Here is a 17,214-nt window from a genome sequence, read left to right on the forward strand (position 1 = left end):
GTGCTTGTATTTGTTTTGTGTGCACATGGCTTTTGTCTTCTTTCCTATTTGCCATGTGCTCTCGTCAATTGTCTTGACCCCACCCATCTTGTTACCTGATTATTGAAGTAATTTTCCCCACATGTGTTCCCACTCGTTACCATCCTCATTAGCTCCCTATTTATTGTCCTTGTGTTTGCAGTCTGGTGGCTAGTTCGTTGTTGAATATTTGTCTGTGTATATTGTGCCTTGCCTTGCCAGTCAAGTTTGTCTGTTTTTCCCCATGGGGTAGTTTTTGTTTGTTTGTTTTATTTGTATTACTATTAAATAGCCCTTCTCTCTGCATCATTGAGTCCTCGCCTCATCCCTCTACCCAAACCCTGACTCTACTGTATTAGTGCACTACAAAGACTCTAAATGTCTACCTTTTCTAGGCATGTTCCCCGAACTATACCTTAAGACGCTGCTTAAGGTCAACATTCTTACATGTGAAGTTACAGGTGCTGTCCATGACAGTGGTGCTGAATTAGTTTATATCAATGGCAGTGTTGAACGCATTACATGTAATGCAAGTTGCATAATCAGATTACTTTTTTAAAGTAAGTAGTAAAGTAACACATTACTTTTTACTTTACAAAAACAATATCTGAGTTACTTTTTTATTCCAATTTATTGATTGACAGCACTCCTGTCCACATGTTGAGAACAATCTGTTACTGTAGTTCAAAAATAAATATGGATATGCATTAATTAATCTCATTAACACACACACACACACACACAAACACAGATTCAGTATTCCTCACAATTTATACAAATAATGCAGCTCGGAATATGACACAAACCTGCAATAATTAAATGTTTAGCAACACAAATATATTTTATGTATTTAATCCCATTCTATAAACCAATGTCTTTGCTTCTGACCTTTGATGATCCAGTTCAACCATACTAATAAGCAAAGATTACTCTACACACACATTTCAAGTGTGTTGAAATTTGTTCTTCTGCATTCTACTGTAAAGATGCAAAGTTACGTTCCCTTCAACATGAGACGTATTCATTTCACTATTGGTGTAAAAAGGTATTTATATTTGCCAAAATTATAACTTCTTTATTTGAAAAACAAACAAGTCCTGTCCAGATTTAAATAGTAATGCAAAAGTAAATACTTTCCATAAAAAGTAACTAAGTAATGTAATTAGTTACTTTTTTGATGGAGTAATGCAATATTGTAATGCATTACTTTTAAAAGTAACTTTTCCCAAGACTGATAGATGTCTCAAGAATTGATTACTCCCCCTGCAGGGGTGCTTCACTGCATCATCTGTGAAAAAAGCTGTGTTCATTATAAAAGAAGCACTTCAGAAAGAGTCGATTCATCTGGAGTCATGAGATCTTATGAAAATAATCAAAGTGAGTGCTGATGGGTTGGCGATAAGGATATGTGTCCAGTCAATAAGGCCTATTACTCGTGGGATTCTGGCAATGGCATGAAAGCACTGATGCTCCTCCATCACTTTGTGCCTTGTGAAAGGTGTGCAGATATGATATGTACTAAATGGTTCTGCAGGCAGCGTTGTCATTGATTTAAAGGGGGGGTGAAATGCTCGTTTTCACTCAATATCATGTTAATCTTGAGTACCTATAGAGTAGTACTGCATCCTTCATAACTCCAAAAAATATTTAGTTTTATTATATTCATAAGAGAAAGATAGTCTGTACCGATTTTTCCCGGAAAAACACGAGCGCCTGGAGGCGTGACGTGTGGGCGGAGCTAAAGAATCACGAGCGCCAGTTGCGTTGACAGCGTTTGGAAGCTGTGACAGCTGTGAAGGCTGAAACTGAACGAGAGCAGCAGCAGCAAGGACTCGCTCCGAGCAGGGCTCGAACCCGGGTCTCCGATGGGAGGCGGACGCACTAACAAGGAGGCAGAGGTATTTTAAGCAGTTTTACTCACCGCCTGTGGTTCCAACACAGAATCGTGACCCTTTTTCGTTGGGACTGCATCATCCTTAAGAAATAAACGATACGCAAATCCGTCGTCAAACTGGGCTTTGTTTGTAAAACAAGCATTTTAGAAATGCAGGGAACAAACACAAACACTTGCACAACTCTGTTGATGCTCTGTAAAAATAAACTCCATCCACTGGTCCCTTAATGCTGTTTTTTCTTTGGTAATCTGTGCAGGGTTGTCTTGCCCTGGCAACCAAAAACACACTTCTTTTGTGACATTTCGCGACGCTCTCGCTCTGATCAGTGATTGTCTGTGCACAGCCTCTCTCTGCTCTGCTATACGGGAGCGCGCGCTCTTCCGGCAAACGTGCCCTCAGGACTCATATAAGGAAATTCCGCTCCATCTAACATCACACAGAGCCATACTCGAAAAAAACTTTCCGAAACTTGTGACAAACCGGAAGGAGTATTTTTGGAACAGAAATACTCCTTCAAATGTACAATTTAATTTTTGAAACTTTGTCCATGTTTAGCATGGGAATCCAACTCTTTAACAGTGTAAAAAAACTCAGTATGCATGAAATAGCATTTCACCCCCCCCCCCCCCCTTTAAATTAAATTCAATTAAATTTATGGTTTTAGCAGAGGCTTTTCCAACTTACAGTGTATAGACTAATGGTGTGCCAGCTGATGAACCTGTGGATAATAGAATAACTGTATTCATTGCATGAAAACACTTAAGTTAGCCTAAATGAACACTGGGTGTATTACAACTTCAGAATTATATTCGTATAGACTGAGATGTAAAGAACTGTGACTGACACAGATGTCAGTATGCAAATTAGGGGAAAGAAGTGGGCAAATACACAAATATAGAGGAAGTAAAACATGAAATAGGGGTTTTTAGAGTAGTAAACAAATAATGTGATGCTAAATGAGTGACGAAAGCAGATAAAATAGTCATCTGTTTGAAGCTGCAGACAGAAACATCAGACTCAGGAAAGAAATCATGACCTCTAAAGTAAGAATAACTCATAATTTATTCTTAAATAGGATTAGACTTGTTAGTTTAATAATCGTAAATGCTGCTTTTTTTATAATTACATGTTCACGTTTTATTCCTAGATTTCAATATCCAATGCATTTTGTGTTTTTCAAGTAGTTTTCATCTTCAAAAAATGGACCAGACTCTGTATTTCATTCTTCTTCTCATTGGTGAGTGTGTTTGTGGTTTTATTCATGATTTCTAGTTTCATTTGTTATGAAAAGCATTAAAGCAGCGTCTCTCTTTCACAGCTCTCTGCTCCGTATCTGAATGTGTTCAGCGTCAGTATCACTTTATAAATGAGAGGAAGACCTGGACTGAAGCTCAGAGATACTGCAGAGAGAATTACACAGATCTGGCCACCGCTGACAACATGAACGACACGAACGAGCTGAAGAAGAGTGTGAATGATGGAAGTGTTCAGAATATCTGGATTGGGCTGCAGAAGACACATTGTGATGAATGGCACTGGTCTTCAGGTGAACCTGTGCTCTATCTGAACTGGGGACATAAAAAACCAAATCTTGGTGCAGAAGAATGTGTTAAGAATGCAAATGGACAATGGCATGATGTGATATGTAGCACGTCCCTAACTTTTATTTGCAATTCCTCCAATAACAGTAAGTGCATCTCCCTACAATGGCAACAAACATTAATGTATAAAAAGAAGCACAGAGTTTTCGACCCTGCTCCTGGACTCCACTGCCCTGTGAAGTTTCTATCCAACCTGCTTCAGCTTGTGATTATCAGCTGATCCTGAAGAGCTTGATTTGCTGGTTCTGGGGTGTTTGATTAGGGTTGGAGTGAAACTCTGCAGGACTGTGGCTCTCCAGAACAGATGTTGTCCACTGCTGTACACCGTTCTGACACAATACTAATCGCTTCTACATTTTAATGTGGTCATACATATAAACAAGCTGAAGTCAGTTTCTGTAGAGACAAACTAATGTTGGCCTGGAGAGAGAGAGAATAATTCATAATTTCTTTATAAATTTAGCAATTATTTAATTGCCTATAGCAGGGGTCAACAGGGATGTCTGGTGTAGGAAATCAACATAACCCTGTATTCAAATATTATTTAAACTGTGTTAAATATTTTGCAACCTTAAATAATTCATAACTTCTTTATAAATTTAGCAATTATTTAATTGCCTATAGCAGGGGTCAACAGGGATGTCTGGTGTAGGAAATCAACATAACCCTTTATTCAAATATTATTTAAACTGTGTTAAATATTTTGCAACCTTATATATATAAATATATTAAATTATATTCATGCATTTAGTAGTACTTAATTTTTACATATCATGTGTTCCCGGGGAATCGAACCCCCAACCTTGCGCTTGCATGCTATATATATATATATATATATATATATATAATGGTTTTATATTTTGAAAAATATAAAACAATATAATTTTAATGGTTTAATCAAACATGTAGGGTCATTAATAACTAATAGCACCTCCGGTCATCAGTTTTGGACACTACTGAATGGAATTCTGTCTCTTCTTGATGTTTACGAACAAAACTCTGGTTCAGTTCTTGTCTTATCGATGTAATTTTATTGTGTTCACTTTTACCCATATTACAATATTTTGTTTTGAGATTTTTACTCTCAGAAATGAGTCTTTTTAAGTAGATGTTTCAAAACAAATACAAATTTGTGATCACTAGCTTCAGAGTCTGTGATAAACACCTGAACACTGTGAGCTGTGAGATACATTCAGCTTTCAGTATCTCAACACAAAATAAGTATTTAAATGATGTGTTTCTGATGATAACCATGAAGTATTTAAGAATAATGAACAAACTGATTGATGAATCTGTTTTCATCTGTTTTTCTTAAAGCAATCACAGAACTTGTCTTTGTCGATCAGCTGAAGAGTTGGAGAGCCGCTCAGAGTTACTGCAGACAGAATCACATTGATCTGATCAGTGTGAGGAACCAGAACGAGAATCAACAGGTTCAGCAGTTCATTAGTGACAGATATTTATCTGGATCATGGATCTGGATCGGTCTGTTCAGAGACTCATGGCAGTGGTCAGATCAGAGTGACTCTTCATTCAGAGACTGGGACACTCGTGAACCTGATAATAATGGAGGAAATGAAAACTGTACAGCTGTTGAACTGAATGCTCAGGGGAAATGGAATGACGTCTCTTGCACCAATCAATATCCTTTTGTGTGTTATGAAAGTGAGTAGATCTTCACAACACACACTCCATCGGTCATGGTTTGGCAAGGGAGGACCTAGATACCGAATTAACAGGGAGAAGAGTTTATAAACAAGAGTGAGAACTAGGAATGTGCACATCGATGCTGCAGTATCGATATATCGACACTCAGAAGGTTCTGTTTTGGTATTGATATTTTCTGCAAAGTATCGATACTTAATTTTATTTATAATTTCTTTCTAAATAAATGTTTTAAGTAGTGTGTGCAGGCCAATCGGGACGGTGTGTGTATGATATAAAAAGAAAAGGTCTCGCGGACCCGGTGGTATGACGTTAACACCGATTGGTCTGCGGCTGCACGCAGTGCAATGTGCCATTCACCATCACAATACGGCATGCATGGTTGCGACTTGTGCGAAATATGACAGCAGTACCGCCGCTCCCTATACGCAGTCTGCGTAGGGCACCAACTCCCAGTGGGGGCACCATCCCAGCTGCTCAATAAAAGAACCATTCTTCCATCCGCGCTCACGACCGCTTGCACCTCATGTTTGCGGCTGAATGTTCATACTTGATGGATGGACATCAATGCCCGGTTAAAGGACATCAGCAATCCGGCCTAGAAAAAAGAAAACTATGAAAAAACGAAGTTGGCTTGATGTTGGACAGTCTCAAATTTAGGCACCGTCTCTAAAGTTACATGTGATATTGGTATACACTTTTCTAACGTCAGTAGCATTTGAGGAGAATGACTTACAGCCATAAAAACAAATGTAATGGTTCATATAGGTGTCAGCTATAATGCACAGTTGAATTGAATGTTTGATATTTCTTAAAATAAACTGTAAATCATATGTAAATTGTGCTACTTTTTTACATGGGCTCAAACACAAATTTGAAGCTCAGTAGCATTTGAGAAAGACTTGCAGTCATTAAACAATTGTAATGTGTTCATTTAGGTGTCAGCTACAATGCACACCTCATACATTTTTAACATATATTAAAAAAAAAAATCATAAGACACTTAGGTAAAAATGAGGCCTGTTTATCACTTTCAGGCACATTCCTGTGAAAGTTTTTTTTCCTCAGGTTCCCTTACGAAAATTACCCAAGGTTTTAACAATAACACCACAAATCATCATTCTTGTAGCCATAGTAACTGCATATACATATATATCACAAGCTCACAAGGCAAAAGGAAAAGGCAAAAGGAGACCTGGTAAAAGCTCAAGGAACCACAGGCTTGACCGACCCTGTTGATGGGAACTCTTGAAGCACCAAGATGCCTGTCAGGTCAGAAGAACCAGCGACCAGGGAGGACCAACCCAGACAATAAAACAGGAGAGACAAGAGATAGACAGATCAAAAGCAAACCAATGCCTAGGGAGAAAAGAAAACTTAAACAAAAAATAAAATACTACAAAAAAAAAAAAAAAAAAGACTGGACCTAAATGAAAACAAAAGGATAACAATTGGAAGAAGCTAGGAATAACTAGAACTACCAAAAAAAAAAAAAAAAAAAAAAAAAAAAAGCAGCTACGATAATGAAAAAAAAAATAAATAAATAAATAAATATGAGAACTAAAATAAAAACTAAAGACTGGAACTAGACTACAGACAGAAACAAACAAAAACTAGAAAAAAAAGAGAGAACTAGACAAGATGCAATATACTGAATAAAGAGTATAAAAAGACTAAATATGCAAGCTAGAGACTGCACACACAAAATAAACCAGCAAAGACCAGAGGGAAATGAGCATAATATAAAGGGAGCAGAGCACACAAGGATCAGGTGAACACAATTAGACAAACAAGAACTAAACAAGGGGGTGTTGTGATTGAAAATGAGTAGGCAGGACAAGAAGAGCACACGGCCAACATAAACAAATACACAACCATGTGCTCAGGCACAAAATAAACAGAAACACATTAAACAAAGATAGGTCAGACCCTGTTAATGGCAGGGCAGGATTCTGACACCATCATCACCTCCAGATCTCTTAAAGTTCACTCTACATGTCTGACATGACAAATTCATCCCCAGTGTTTGTTCTGCATGTTGTTTTTGATCAGTCTCTCTCTAGTTTCTGCTTGTGCTTGGTTTATCTGCAGATCCTGAACTGATTGTGATCAGAGAGAATGTGACGTGGTCTGAAGCTCTGAGATACTGCAGACAGAATCATGTGGATCTGGTCTCGGTTCATTCAGAAGAGATGCAGCGTCGTGTGATGAACGTGGTTAAACGTGCGTCTACTGCGGATGTGTGGTTGGGTTAACGTCACTCCTGCACTGTGGGCATCTGGTTCTGGGTGAGTGGAGATACCGTGTGCTATCAGAACAGGGCTCCAGGGAACGGCACATCAGAGGAGGACTGTGAACACACAGTGAGATCTGGAGCAGTTCAGTCTGGAGGAGATCAGCGCTGGATCAGTCTTCCTGAGACTCACAAACTCAACTTCATCTGCACAACTTAGAAAGAGTAAAGAACATGTGAATGCCTGCATGTTTACTTCCTTTATCTTCCTCTTTCCAGGTGTGAAGGTTAAATTCGTGTACTATTTTTCTACAGATAATGTTATATACATAGTTCATGCAATCTTTCAGTAATATATTACTGAGCTGTGAAGTGTAGATGGTCTGTATTTCTCCAGGTGGATGAATCTGTGTAGGTGGAGGTTGGTTAAGGACTTACAGTTAGAACTGCTGTTTTTAATGTGTTTGCTTTTACAAACTCTTTCAAAATGTACTTTTGTGTTTTATTCAGTAACGGCAGAATTTTGAGACATTCATCTGCCAGTTTAATTTTATTAGGGGTCCATAAGCACATCATCTTTATATCATTAGATAAATTGTTGTAATGTTTTCTTTTAGTGTTATAATGAGAAAATGTGCTCTAATCAAAGTAAAAGTAAATTAATCAATGTGACGGAAGTGTATAATATGCTTTTTGAGTGTTTTTTGTTTGTTTGTTTTTTGGGTACGATGGTGTGGCTACCTCTATCTTATGTTTAACTATTTTATGTATTATAAATGTACAGTAACTTTAGTAAATACTTTTTGCCTGAGATTGTGTGAGCTCTGTGTTTCTCAGCAGAATGAATTCAGGGTTATTGTTAAAAAGGAAGAGGTGAAGGTAGGGTATACAATATCTTGTGTTTGTCTCCATGAACTCAGGATCAAAGATTGAGCAGATGATGATCACTATCATGATACTAACAAAGTCTAGTTGGATTGGTTTGGTTTTGTCAACTCAAAACTCCCATCATGGTTATGCTCCTGGTTTCTGAAAACTTTTTTACATTTTACTGTCACCCCGTCCCGAACACGGGACACCTAGGTTACGTCACTATATTACAATTAAATCTAATCTAATCTTGTCAAACTATACATCGTTGGAAAGGTCTAAAGCCCCGTTCACACCAAGAATGATAACTACAAAGATAACTATAAAGATAACGATATTAGCGTCCACACCAGCTAATTATATCGTCTGTTTATCCTGAGCGCATGTGCGTCTGCCGCTTTAAATCCTCGAGCTCGTTACAGCAGGATGGATTCTGATTGGATGTCAATGTTTGTATCGTTCTGAAAATCGTTCTGAAAATGATTCCAACGATACCGTTTCTCTATGCCTTTATCGTTATAGTTGTAGTGTGGACTCTGCTATTCTTTAATATTAAAAACGATTTTTAGAACTATATCTTTATCGTTATCTTTATAGTTATCGTGCTTGGTGTGAACGGGCCTTAAGACTCCAAAATATATAATTTAGCAATGTTTTTTTTTTTTTTTTTTTAATATTACGTAGGTAAAGTAAAAGATTAATTTATGACAAGACTGCACACTCAAAAATCTACATTATAACAGGAGTTTTGACCTTGGTTTAAAAAAAAAAAAGACTTCCTTGTTGCCTTTTTCTCTATCACATTTCAGAAATCATCAGAAATGATATATCGACTGAAAACTTTAAATCACAAAATTCATCCTTTAAAACCCATTTTAAAATCAGACATTGCATTACCATGTAAACGGTACATCAATATCATGTTACAAAATGTTTTCATTCATGAATTATACACATTTAAGTTTGGATCGTGCACTATAAAGTATATGTTCAAAAACGTGAGTGACAGTTAAGGGGTAATCTTACTTTTAGGGATGAATCAAAAACACAAAAAGGTTCTGTTGGTGTCTGAACCCCAGAATTTAAAAAAAATAATAATATACATGTATGACTTAATACTTCATGGTTAAGTTCATCTGTTTCAGGATTTTACACAGAAACGCTTTGTTGTTCATTGACGTCATGAGCGGGCAGCAAAGGAAAACACAAATGAGGAGAGATGAGATAAAGTCAACATTTAACCACAGACCTGGGGCCTGTTCTTTGTACGTCGCTAGCTGGATTTGAATGTTGATGATTTGGCGTGATCTTGGATCACTTGGTTCTTCGAAGCTCATCCCGGAGCTGCTGTCATAGCAACAGGTCCGTAAGCTTAAACATGCTCGGGAGCAGCTTATTTCATGTAAACAGGATTAGATCACTTCTTTTCAACCAGAACTGATACTCAAAATATGTCTGCTACCACCGCTACTTTATTACAAGAGTATCATACTGATCCAGGGATAATAATTTAAAATAATAATCACTAAAAAAATTATAAAAAATAATATAAAAATGCTGTGTAGTCGATAACAGCCTACTATAGACACAGCCAGTTTTACTCACTGAAATATTTATTTGTCATAAAATTATTACTTCATAATTGTAATAGAGTCTTACACACATGCTACACAGATAATAGAGTCGTGCATTATTTTGAGTAATGACTGCTATTATAAGAGAGGCTTGATGGAGTGCAGGAGATGCAGATAACATGATATTGACCCTTAAGAACCTTTCATTAATGCTGTCACGTAACAAATCTGTCCAAATATAAAATGAAATGAATAGATAACTTCTACATTTAAATAAAAATCTAAAGACTGCACAACTATTATTAATTGCGAATCTAAATAATTGGGAATCATGAAAAAAAATTATAATAAAATAAAAACATGTATCTATTATCTCTTTCATGTATCTATTATAACATTTATGTAGTTTTGTTTGCTTGGCTGTTTCCTTATAAAAGTCGAGAAATTTGTCAAGTTTTTCGCCGGGTGTAATTTTAAATTATATGACGTCATTACGTTGCCGTCTTGCCACCAGCCAATCGCTGCACTGCTGATCATGGTTTCGAGTATCGATACATATCCCCTTTTAAGACAACACATGAACGTGCAATTATCTCAGATAACTCAATCCAGCGATACTAATCATACACAACAGGTGGGTTTGAAGAACCCAATTAGCCGGATCATGATTAGCCAAATGATATCATCTTGGATGTGTCATTTGATCTCGGATGTAATAAGCGACGTACGAAGAACGGGCCCCAGATGATTTCTATGTATGGCACCATTTGTCACTTTTGTAATCAAGCCTATGGATGGATATTCCGGACTTATTTAAAAAGGAACTGTAGATTGTACTTTTCAACTGTTTTCCATATGTGGACACAAAATTGTGACATAATCGAAACGCAAATTTAAAATGAAAAAGCAAAGTCCATTTGCAACTTTATTTCCAATATCTTATGAGTTATATTTAAATAACAATATTAATTACCAATAGGGCTGCACAATATTGGAAAAAAACGGACATTTCAATATATAGTCTGTGATATATTTTGTGATGTGTATAAATATGGGAAAATTACTTTTGAATCCATAGCTGCCAGAACAATTAATAGAGACACACTACTGCAACACTGTATACACTGTAATCAGTGAGTAAAATTTGAGAAATGTAAATAACATCAAGTAAAAAAACACATCAAGAAGAACAAAATAGTGAAATAAAGCAACTATTATCAACCTGGTACAACAAATAAATATGTAATTCTAAGAACAATTGCCTTGAATGTGCAGCAAAAGACAACTTGCAAAAAAGTAGATCTGTTTTTGAAAATCAACTCATCATCATGACGAGGGTCCTCACACATTTTATGTTTCTAAACGAAACATGGCTTGAAGACAACTGCAGTGCAACAGTCCTCAATGAAGCAGCCCCTCCTAACTTCACTTACATGAGTGTCTTCAGGACTGTTAGGAGAGGTGGGGGTGTAGCTGCACTATTTAAAGATGTCTATCAATGCAAGCAAGTGTCATTTGGTCAGTACTTGTCTTTTGGATATCTAGGGATTGTGCTGAAAGGTGCTCCACGCATTTTGTTTATTATTATTTATTATTATTTTGCCTCCAAAATACTCTCCAACCTTTGTTGAAGATGTCACAGAAATGTTATCAATGATTTCCTCAGAGTTTGACTGGTTTGCTACTGCAGGGGATTTTAATATTCACATAGATAATGCAGAAAACAAAACTACAAAAGAAATGATAACGGTTCTAAACACTTTTGACCTGATTCAGCATGTGCATGGACCCACACACAAAGGTGGACACACTCTGGATCTAATCATCAGTAGGAGTCTAAACATTTCATCCATTGTTATTAAGGACATAGCACTATCTGATAACTTCTGTATTTTCTTTGATATATTGATCTCTGCTACCACTGAATCTAGATCTGTCTCTGTAAGAAGGAGATGCATTAACGAGAACACAAGTGTATTATTTATGGAGGCTATTTCTTTAACACCAAGCATTTCTGCAGACTCTGTTGATATTCTCCTTGATTCCTTCAACTCAAAAGTTAAGAATGTTATTGATGATATTGCTCCAATAATAGTCAAGTAATGCAGAGGTCAGACAGATTCGCCAAAATATCAAAATGATACTTTGTCTATTTTTGAAACAATTGATAGCAAAATTCTGGAAGACCTAGTGCAGCAACTAAAATCGTCAACCTGTTGTCTTGACACACTTCCCACATCTTTTTTCAAAAGTGTGCTTGACTGCTTCAAAGCAGATCTCTTAGAAGTGGTGAATGCCTCACTTCTTTCTGGGACGTTTCCAAACTCCTAAAAAACTGCAGTTGTTAAGCCCCTCCTGAAAAAGACCAATCTTGAGAACACAATTTTGAGCAATTTTAGACCAATATCTAATCTTCCTTTTATAGGCAAAATTATAGAAAAGGTAGTTTTTAATCAGCTGAACAAATACTTAAACTCAAATGGATACCTGGACAATTTTCAATCTGGTTTCCGACCGCATCACAGCACAGAGACAGCATTCATTAAGATAATAAACGATATTCGCTTAAATTGTGACTCTGGCAAAATATCGGTGCTGGTATTGCTAGACCTCAGTGCTGCGTTTGACACTGTCGATCATAACATACTACTAGAGAGACTGGAAAACTGGGTCGGGCTTTCTGGGATGGTACTCAAATGGTTCAGATCATACTTAGAAGGGAGAGGCTATTGTGTGAGTCTAGGAGAGCATAAGTCTAAGTGGACGTCCATGACATGCGGAGTCCCACAAGGCTCAATTCTTGCACCGCTCTTGTTTAGCCTGTATATGCTCCCACTAAGTCAAATAATGAGAAAGAACCAAATTGCCTATCACAGCTATGATGATGATTCCCAGATTTACCTAGCCTTATCTCCAAATGACTACAGCCCCATTGACTCCCTCTGCCAATGCATTGATTAAATTAATAGTTGGATGTACCAGAACTATCTTCAGTTAAATAAGGAAAAAACTGAAGTCATTGCATTTGGAAACAAAGATTAAGTGTTCAAGGTGAATGCATACCTTAACTCTAGGGCTCAAACAACTAAAATTGATTCTGGAGTGATTCTGGAGACAGACCTTAGTTTCAGTAGTCATGTCAAAGCAGTAACTAAATCAGCATACTATCATTTAAAAAACATTGCAAGAATTAGATGTTTTGTTTCCAGCCAAGACTTTGAGAAACTTGTTCATGCCTTCATCACCAGCAGGGTGGACTATTGTAATGGGCTCCTCACTGGCCTTCCCAAAAAGACCATTAGACAGCTGCAGCTCATCCAGAACACTGCTGCCAGGATTCTGACTAGAACCAGAGAATCTGAGCATAACACACCAGTCCTTAGGTCCTTACACTGATTGATTTTAAAGTACTTTTACTCGTATATAATTCACTAAATGACCTTGGACCGAAATATATTGCAGATATGCTCACTGAATATAAGCCTAACAGAGCACTCAGATCACTAGGATCGAGTCAGTTAGAAATACCAAGGGTTCACACAAAACAAGGGGAGTCTGCCTTTAGTTACTATGCTGCCCGCAGTTGGAATCAGCTTCCAGAAGAGATCAGATGTGCTAAAACACTAGTCACGTTTAAATTTAGACTTAAAACTCATCTGTTTAGCTGTGCATTTATTGAATGAGCACTGTGCAATGTCCGAACTGATTGCACTATATTTTCACTGTTTTATATATTTTTTATTTTTCTTATCATTTTCTAACTGTTTTTAAATGTTTTAATAATTTTAAAAGTTTTAAAATTGCTTGTTTTATTTGTATTTTCTTCTTCATGATTATTTTACTTTCTTTTATGTAAAGCACTTTGAATTACCATTGTGTACGAAATGTGCTATATAAATAAACTTGCCTTGCGTTGCATTGCCTTGCCTAAGGAGAAAGTTGAGGGGCCAGTGGGCAATTTTAAAGGCTACACATAATTTAGACCATATTAAGCAAAATATCTGTTTGCTTATGAGTCTCGTATAAGTCTGTCTGTTTCGTTTTCTTCCAATACTGCTTCATTGCCCCAGTCTTCCTCTTCAACAATCTTCGGTTGCCTCTCTCTCCTCAGACAAGGAATGTTATGGAGCACTACACAAGCAACTACAATGTCACATGCCCTAGGTGGAGTTACTGCTTCAGGCACTGAAACCTTGACTTTATCAGCCCAAATGCCATCTCTATACGACCTCTTGTGCGTGCATGGGCAATGTTGTAGCGGTGCTGTGCCTCTGTCTGGGGCTCCTGATAGGGAGTCAAGAGGTAAGGCAGGCATGGGTATCCCTTGTCTCCCAGCAAAACTCCTGAGAATTCTCCTGCATAGATGGAATGAATATAAATAGATTTTTTTTGTTGGTTTTTTTTTTTAAAGACTTTTTGCGATTTAAGTGATTACTAGCATACCTCTTGCTAGTTGCTGGTAGAGAGATGAGGCTCTAAAGATTCTGGAGTCATGCACAGAGCCTGGCCATTTGGGCTCTACATTTTTGATGATGCAATCTGCATCACTAATCATCTAAAACAAATTAAACCTGTAGGTCACTACATTTTAATTGCAATGAAATAAACACTGGTGCCCAGCTTAGTACAGAACACTCTAGGTGTTAGGGTGCTAGAGCATAGCCTTCAATATCATCTCAGTGGGACCGTACCTGTACATTGATGCTGTGTACTGATTTCCTATTCACAAAGTCTGCTTCATGTGGACCAGACGGACACTTAATATTTACATGGGTGCAGTCCAATGCACCGATAAAATTTGGGAAACTTAGGAAATTTTTTTGTTTTAAATATGTCCCATGTAAAATCAACAGTCAAAAATATATTTCCATGTTTTATAGTTATTTTAACTTACCAGCTATTCCATAAAAGGCATGTTTAATGGTACGAATAGCTTTGTGGCCAGGGAATGTGATGAACACATTGAGTAGTCTTATTAAAGAAAGGTACACAGTTCGTACAGAGCGGCAAACTGATGCTTTGCTGATATTCTCTGCATCTCCAACTGTGTACAAAAATGTTCCACTGGCAAAAAAGCGAAGTGCAATGCACACTGTCAGTGGGACTGTGAGCGCTCTGTTGCGGCGTGTATTATTTGCACTGTATGGGCTTAGTAATCTACAAATATATGCAATCTCATCTATATCACTCACACAGGTAGCTGTCATTAAAAGCCAATGGGTCTGACCTGTCTCTGAAAGTTCTCTCTCTTTGAAATGCCCTCCGCAAGACTATAGCTCCCTCATCCACCACCTCATCTATGAAAGAACACGCCATGGTTAAGTTTGGAGACAAGTTCAGTTCCCTCTATACTTTTAATTAATTACCCAACTCACCAATTAAACAAACAAGTTTTGAACATTTCTTAGTGTATTTATACCTTATAATTTCTTACACTTACATTTCCTTATTTATTTATAAAAAAAAAAAAAAAAAAAAAAATATATATATATTCATAGTGGTTAAGTAAAATAAAATGACATCGAAATACCAGCAGGTGAGTTTAAATGTTATGCTCGTTAAGCCTGAAATCAGACTTAGCCCGACAGTTAGCCTGACCCGGACCAGGTTAATTTGCCAGCATAAGTTGCCGGGGTAACTGAGTTTGAACTTTTTTAAGTTTGATCTATGAAACCGAATCTACCAAAAATAAGCCTGACTAACCGAAATAAGCCTGGCTTATACTCTAATCTTGGTTTATTGAACAGCCCCTAGGTATGTTCATTATTTTTATTTATTTTTTTGTTTTTGTTTTTGTGTGTGTCTTGAGAATATTCAGTTAAAAAAGCTAATTTGTTTTGGCATGTTACTTATATCATGTTAGGAATAAACTAAACATTTAGAATTTTTATCTAAGTGTGTTTCTTCTGAGTTTCTTTATGTGAGTTGTTACGCTCATTTGTTTTTAAGTCTCTCACAAACAGACAAAAAATAAGCCTCAACAGCGCAACCTTAATAATAATTTCCGATTGTTCAAATGGTCAAAATGTGGGGCCCCAGGCAATCGCTTGCCTTGACATTGCTACACCTCGGCGTAGATCTACAAAGATTTTCAAGTGCTAATTAAGTTATGATGCTTTTGGGAAACAGACCGTAATATTAAAATGTCGTAAAATCATTTTTAGAAGCTGCTGGAAAAACGCAAGTCAGGAATGACACTCTATTCACTTAATAGGGCTAGAAACTGTTCTATTTAGCTGCTGCAGTTTGCCCAGAGACTTCAGTATTTGATTACATGGTAATCCTTAATTTTTTTTTTAATGTTGCCAGATAAGAGAAACTAAAAAAAAAAAAAAAAAATAATATTTAATATATATTTTTTTAATATTATACACAACATAACTAAGAAACGAGCCTCATAAAGCTCTACCTTGCTGAATTGAAGAAAGTGGTGAATCTGACTGGTTTCTACTACATAAATAAATAACTATATTGTGATTCCCAGTAAAAACTGAGGCTTTACAGATCTACAGCAGTATGCTGTACAGTATACGTACACATTCTCACTCCCAGCCCGTCACGTATTGACGCTTTGTCAGGACCCCTTGGCGTCACTTTTAGGTACTGCTTCTGGTTTAGGTACTCCTTTAGGTCATTTTTTTTTGATGTGCAGGATCTCCTTTGCTTGAAATAAAAACTATTGCGTCAATATGCCGATGTGAAAGGCAGTGGGAATTTTACTGTCATGACTAACTATTATATTGGGTAATAACATTGTCATCATTGCATATGTATGTATTTTCATTTATGAGGTTTGTTTATTTTTTTTCTGATTTCCTTTCAGGAGCTGGGGTCCAATGAGTGGAGGATGTTTTTTTGGTGGTGGTGCTGCTGCTTCAACGTTTGCCGTGTGACACTTTTTGAAGTGTGTGCGTTTGTGATCTGAGTTTATGGTGTGGTGTGTAGAAGTGTGCTTTTGGATAACTAGTGCTGATTACTCTGGTGGGTAACCTCAGCCCTGTAAGTTAGTGTATTTTGTTTCTTGTTTTTTTTGTTTTGTTTTTTTATGGTGAGAGTATAAACTGATTTTGTGTAATGTTTTGTTTATTTCTGGTGTAAATTCGTTTTGTTTCAATTAATTTAGTGTTATTTGATTATTTTCTTTAATGTGAATTTGTTACAATTTTGTTTAGTGTGTTTGTTTTTCATGGTCATTGGAGCGTTGCTGCCAGAGAATGCACCCCATGACCAGACAATTTTAAATGCCTTTCCTATTTTAAAATTCAGTGTTTCAATAAACTTTTTGTATTTTTGATATCCACATTTTCCACCTACCTTAATTTATGAGAATCGGATCTGTGTGACCTAATAACAAACTT

General features: G+C 36.8%; 1 pseudogene; it reads left to right on the forward strand.

Annotated features, from left to right (window-relative positions):
• Nucleotides 1-3,113: 3,113 nt before the first annotated feature.
• The window catches only part of LOC127961741 (C-type mannose receptor 2-like), a 49,340-nt pseudogene continuing 35,239 nt past the window's right edge, over nt 3,114-17,214 (forward strand).

This window comes from Carassius gibelio, chromosome B7 (genome assembly GCF_023724105.1).
Source record: "Carassius gibelio isolate Cgi1373 ecotype wild population from Czech Republic chromosome B7, carGib1.2-hapl.c, whole genome shotgun sequence".
NCBI classification, from domain to species: domain Eukaryota; kingdom Metazoa; phylum Chordata; class Actinopteri; order Cypriniformes; family Cyprinidae; genus Carassius; species Carassius gibelio.